The sequence below is a fragment of the Streptopelia decaocto genome (assembly GCF_964273445.1).
Source record: "Streptopelia decaocto genome assembly, chromosome: 3".
Lineage (NCBI taxonomy): Eukaryota > Metazoa > Chordata > Aves > Columbiformes > Columbidae > Streptopelia > Streptopelia decaocto.
Window position 1 is genome coordinate 38853293 of NC_138656.1, and position 6009 is coordinate 38859301.

The 6009-nt window shown below is 46.2% G+C and overlaps 1 long non-coding RNA gene across 1 annotated transcript; it reads left to right on the top strand.

The window, feature by feature from the left end:
* Positions 1–2445: 2445 nt before the first annotated feature.
* Positions 2446–5660, top strand: LOC309437825. Its single transcript, XR_014183639.1, has 3 exons — positions 2446–2664; positions 4658–4765; positions 5531–5660. It is a non-coding gene; the product is annotated as an uncharacterized lncRNA (long non-coding RNA).
* Positions 5661–6009: the final 349 nt, after the last annotated feature.

Here is a 6009-nt window from a genome sequence, read left to right on the forward strand (position 1 = left end):
GCTCCACCAAATGGCAGAGTGTGAACAAAGGACCGTGAGGAACTGGGATGAGATCACCAAATCCATTTGATTTATTTGGGGTTTGAGCCTAGGTCTTCTGGGTGAAAGTGAGTGCCTTAACCCACTGTGGGAGTTAATTCCTTGCCCAGTCATTATTCAGGCATCATTAAAGTATGCATTGTGCTGGAGGTCAAATCAGATTACTGCAAAGAATTTGGAATGGGAAAAATGCTGTTTTTTTTTTTCATCAGCCTGAGTGTTTGGTTATCTCAGTGTTTAACTATTTGTATTGTGCCTGTCACTGTGGCATGTCACTGTATAAACAAAGGGATGCTCTAAATCTCTTATTATTTTAATGGCATTAATGTTCTTTAGCTGGCGGGGGGCGGGAAATAAAATAATTTCCCCCTGGAAGATAACAGAATAAGTGGTTTAATGTAAACAGCGGCTCTGGGAAAACTGCTCTTCCGGGCTCATCGAGGCAGAACGGTCCCACAGCTCTGCATGGGCTGGCACCGGCAGCCACCCGATTGTACCTGGAGATGGTGCTACCCACACCCTCTCCTAATTCGGGGGACAAGCCCCCACTGCTGCAAGGACTACCCTGAAATAGCAAAAATGTGAAGGAGGATGACAGTCTGGATCTATTTAACACTGAAAGAGAGGAAGAGGAGCAGCACTGCACGACTCTAAGCTCTCATGCATGAGTAACTTTGAGCAGAGCTCTCCTCTGCAGAGGTAAGATGGGTGTCATGTTCAAATCATACGCTCGCTCTGGCACCAGGGGGGAGCAACAACACATGGGCTGGATCAAGGACGATTCATTTCTTGGCGATTCACAAAGATACAACTTGTAATTGCAGATCCAGACATATGCTGCCCTTATCACAGAAAAGAAAAATCCTCCATGCTGGAGGGGGATCAGCAAGGCAGAGCAGGAGCAAACAAGGGGTGCAAGGAGTCAGCTCCCACCCCACAGAAACCTGTCTGGCTTTCTGGTTGTGGCAGCAAGGGGAGAGGATCTGGAAACTGGAAGCAAGTTGAAAGCCATATTGAATTGGTCTGCAGCTGTAAAATAAGATGAGGGTCCCCCTTCAGAACACATGATGGCTGGGGAGGAAGTCTGAATACCAAGACTGCTTTAGTGCTGAGAGACAGTGCTCAGAGAGTCTCAGTGTCTGGCACAGTCCTGAGAAGGAGAGAGAGAAAGGGTGAGAGCACAAGCTGGCCATGTTGGGGATGACAAGTAAAGAGACCCTCCTGAAAGGCTGAAAAAGGCCTCCATAAGTTTTAACCTATGGGTTTTCTTTAGCCTTGTTTCATGTGGAAGTAAGGCCTGGATGATCCCTCTGTTAGCTCACTCTCCTGAACTTCCTGAGCAGCTTGATGAAGGTGATGTTCTCAAAGATGTTCAGTCCCTGCAGTTCAGTCCCTTTGTGCAAACAAGCATCCCAGAAGGAAAGATAAGCCTGCAGCCACAGGAGCTCAGGTGCAGCACTACCAAGGTGCCACGAAGGAAAAGGGGTTTACAAACACCACAGCTGTGAAGGGAGCACTGTAGAAGCAAAATGAAGAATTGCTAAAAGGAGCACATTAGATATGGGGTAGTCCAGGAGCAGGGCACACAGTCGTAGGGATCCAAGCTTCATACATTCAGTTGCCCAGCAGTAACTATTTGTAACTAATTTCAAATTTAATCTGAAATTTCTGTGCGTTTCTCCATCTAGGGACTGAAACACATTTCTGTACTTTGAAATCCACAAGGGGTCATGAGTCCTGATCACAGGACTCAGTGCAAGCTCCACACCTAAGGAGTTTAAGGAATATCAGAGATGTACTGAGCTGCACTGAGATGTTCCATACTGAGATGTACTGAGCTGCTGTGTCCAAAAGGCACAGGAGAACAGGACTAAGAGGTGCACAAGCCCCAGGTAGGAGGAACTCCTTCCTGCCAGTTTCACCACTCTTCATGTGTCAGGAGGTGAGATAGACTGGAAGACTTCTTGAGGTACTTCCAGCCTCCCTGGCTATGAACCCCATACAGAGCTGAAATGGCGTACAGCCAAAATGTCTGTGTTCCTGGCCAGCAATGCAGGGAGCAGAGACCAGCAAAAACCAGACAAGGATCCAAGCTACTTCATTTTTGTTTCAACCTAGCACGCAGGGGGCTGCGTCTGCGCGTTAAAGGAGAGATACAAATTGCTGTCTCTGTTTCTAAATATCCTGGTTCGGGTGTTATCTTTGCCTTGCAGCAAGAGAGCTCAGAAGCACAGCGTAAGATCAGCTTCCCCAGGAGGAAATTATTTGCTGTGTGGAGTCCCAGTGGTGAAAACACTTTATGCCATGTCAAGGATGGTCCTGCTCTTGCACACATCTGGGTTTCATCAAAGACTCATCTGTGCCCTCATGGGGAACAAAAACTGTCTGGCAGCCCTGCGCTTCTGTACACTGAAACATGCAAAACTGGGGGCAGTCACGTACTGGAGTGTACTGGGGCAGCCTGGAGAAGTGCCCTCTGTCGCTGCTTTTGCCTTCTCCCCAGATTCATCTGGACCAGCTCCTTGTTGTCTACCCCTTGACTGACCTAGTCACCTTGCAGCTCCTGTACAGCTCTTTTGGAGGATACTGGCAGGAGTCTCCAAGTCCAGCAACTCCTTCCCCATGGTATGTGATGGCATTTGGGGCTGATCTCCCATGGGTGGTGGGACAGGAGGCTTCTGAGCCAACATATCTCTTTGGGGCAGAACCACTAACGTGCAAATACATGTTGATCAGCATGGCTTTGTTTTTCCAGTAGCATGGATTCATTTACAAGTCAAACTAGGATGATTGCACTCCTGTGGTGTTCAGCCTGCCTGCTTTTTCTGCCTGCTCTGGCCTGGCAGGTTGTCGGGGTCCCAAATTTGGCAATGGATGGCCTGTAGTGACTGCTGGAGGGTGGGAGTGGGCGATGCTTCCCTGCTCTCCTGTTGGGGTGAGGCTGCCTGAGAGGAACCTAAATATGCTCGATATCAGCTGGCTGTACCCTTGGGTATGTGAAAGCCAAGATCTCACTGACACTCTGCCCTGCACAACTGTTGGACCATTCAATTTTGTTTTCAATGTTAAAGAAATATTATGACAGAATTACACTGGGACTTGCTAATTAAACCTCTGATGGTGTCCATTTAACACCTCAATGGAAGACTGTGATGCTTACCTCTTGTTCTCCAGCGGCAGCAGTATCCAGTGATATCTTTTAGAAGACAACTGGGGCAGAAGTGATGCTTATGCTGTGAAATAGGTCATATGTGACATGGCACCTTATCCGTTTAGCTGTGAACCTCACCACTGTTTCTTGGCCTCTGTATTGATTATCTGATGGCTTTAAAATGCTCGTGAAACCTTTGCCTGTCGCCTTGTGTAATTGCACTAAGGAGTTAGCACTGTACCTATGTCCTTTTAGCTTGGAAGATCCAATTATTGTTTCTCATTTCTGTAATCTGGGAAAATAGAGAGGCCCATCGTAATGCACAGATGGCCTGTGATTTACATCAGGAGCCATGGGGCTAGGGACCATCCCAGCAGAGAAAGCACGCTGGTCTTTCTTTTATTGAACTGTCTGCGAATGATGTGTAGTCAAAATCCTGGCCACCTGTGGCCATTAAAGATCCAGTGGTGCTTTTTGCAAGACTAACACCCACGTCCTGAATAGACTCAAGCGTGGGGGTGTGTATGTGGAAATACACTCCAGCTTCCTAAATCCTACTTCCTGATTGAATTGCAAGAAAGAGGCATTATCTCTTTCCTGCCCTGAGTTTTCCTATAATGTTATTAAACTGTAGGCAATCAACTAATTACTGCATACTGCCCCAGAGCTGGGACCGTTTCGGCTGTGAATTCAGGAGATCCAAATGTGTCATTTCAGTCTGTGAAGTGCCTGGGAATGGCACTTACTGCCTTGAGAAGAGCTCTTCAGTCCTGCAGGCATTTTTATGAGGCTGTAAAATGTCCCCAGATCTGCTAAAGACTGAATTATTAGCAAAATAATAATGAAAAAAACAGTAGACTTTTAAGCTTCACCTTAAATCTTTGGATTTGTATGCAAGATTAAAACTATTGGGGAGGAGACTTGGCTCTGACAACAGCAACGGTGCAGCCATGTCATGGGTAGGTGTTTCGTGGCGTTGGGTGGAAATGCCTGGAAGAGCCATCAAACAAGCACACGTGGGCTTGTTCTTCCCCAATTGCATCACTTTTATCGAGGAATACACCACACGAGCACTTAAAATTAGACTCTGAGAGCTCTTGCTTACACAAAGAGACCGTCAATATTTGCAGAGTGATGTTTGGGCTCACCCAAACGGTATCCAAGGACATCGCACTTGAATGGCTGAATACACGAGGCACTCTCTTCCCTTTCTCTTCTTAATGAAAAACAAAATGGGGAAAGCTTGATTTTGCTTTTCAGATTAATTACATTCACATTTTTTCCAGATGCTCCCAAACTTGGTGTTGACTTTTCAGCAACTACTTCAAAAGCAGACCCAGCACAGCAACATGTACTGGCCTAAGACTATATGAAACACAAAACAAAAGGGGAAAAATAAAAAGACTTTTTTCCCCAGATGTTGTAGATTTCTGCTTCTCTAATCTCTCTTTCTCTCTGGGTCGTTAGATGGAATACCCAGAGCAGACACTGACTGGTTCCGGAAGCAGAGCAGGAGCGCGTTGCCTGAAGGCTGAATTGGATTGTAACACAGCATGATGTTGCCAGGATGACTAGGTAAAGCATCCCATACAACACCCTTGCTTCTTGCTCTTTTATCACTAAAAAGTCATGATTTTGAAGCTGATGGGCATTACCGTCCCAGGTGGCTCACAACTCTTTGTGAATTTTTTATTTTACTTTGCTGGAATAGCAGGACACGAGAGCCTGGTCCAAGGCAATTTTATGTTTCTTAGGTAGGGCCAAACTCTGTTGGATCTGTAGTGCTGCAGGCTCGAAGTATCCACAGTGAAGGCTTCTTCCCTCTAATTTTTCTGTGCTCAAAGCATTTCTTATCCATCCCTGACCTTTGATCCACTTGGTATCTCTGGCTTTTGCAGGCAGTTAGCTGCCCTCCCTTGCAAAACCTTCCCTGTCTCTGTATCTCAGATGACAGGGAGACTGATTCCTACTGCAGGGGTTGGAAAGCCTTGCACTCCACAACAAGTGTGGCTGCTTCCCTGCCCCATTGCATCCATCACCCTGCACACACCTTGTTGGGTATGTCCGCTGGAAACAGCACGAGCATGGGTGCAGCTCACATAGCAGCACTTCTCACCGCTTCCATCTATAGTAGATGTCCATTTAGTAAAAGTCTTGTAGGCCTTTGAGTACTTTATAAAGCAGGCTGAATATTATCTTCCCCATACAGCTGGGGCAACTACTGCTTAGATGCTTGCTGGAAGTCATATTGCATGACGACCTCAGTTTCCATTTTCCCGAGCCGACGTCCTGGCTGTGGCACCATGATGCATTCACTGTTTTCCCCATTTCTTCAAACAGCAGGTCCCCAAATGTGAAGAGAAGTTCCCCACCCTGGAAGTGCTTGCTCACCCATCCCTGAAGTCAGGGGATACGATTTCCAACCCTGATTTCCTGGAACAAACCAGCCATAAAAGCAGAAGTATCTGACAAATTTGGTCTGGCACAGATTGTTCATTGCAAATCTTAATGCAAATAAAAGAAATGTCAGTGCTAAAAGAAAAAGAGTATTTAGGAAAAAAAAATTAAAATCTTGTGCTGTTTTGTGGCATTTGTGCATAAAATAATGAGACCAAATATATCACCATTGGAGTTGAGCCAGATAAGTTCATAACGTTTAATCCAGCTGGTGGATCATGACTCCCTTCATTATTTAAAGCAATGCTGAGGGAAAAGACACACAGCAAAGTTAACAAGATGGTGCTTGAGCTGCCATCCTCCTGGCAGCTGAACAAATGCAGCGTGCGTTTTCTCACACCAGCAGGGAGAGGAAAGAAAAA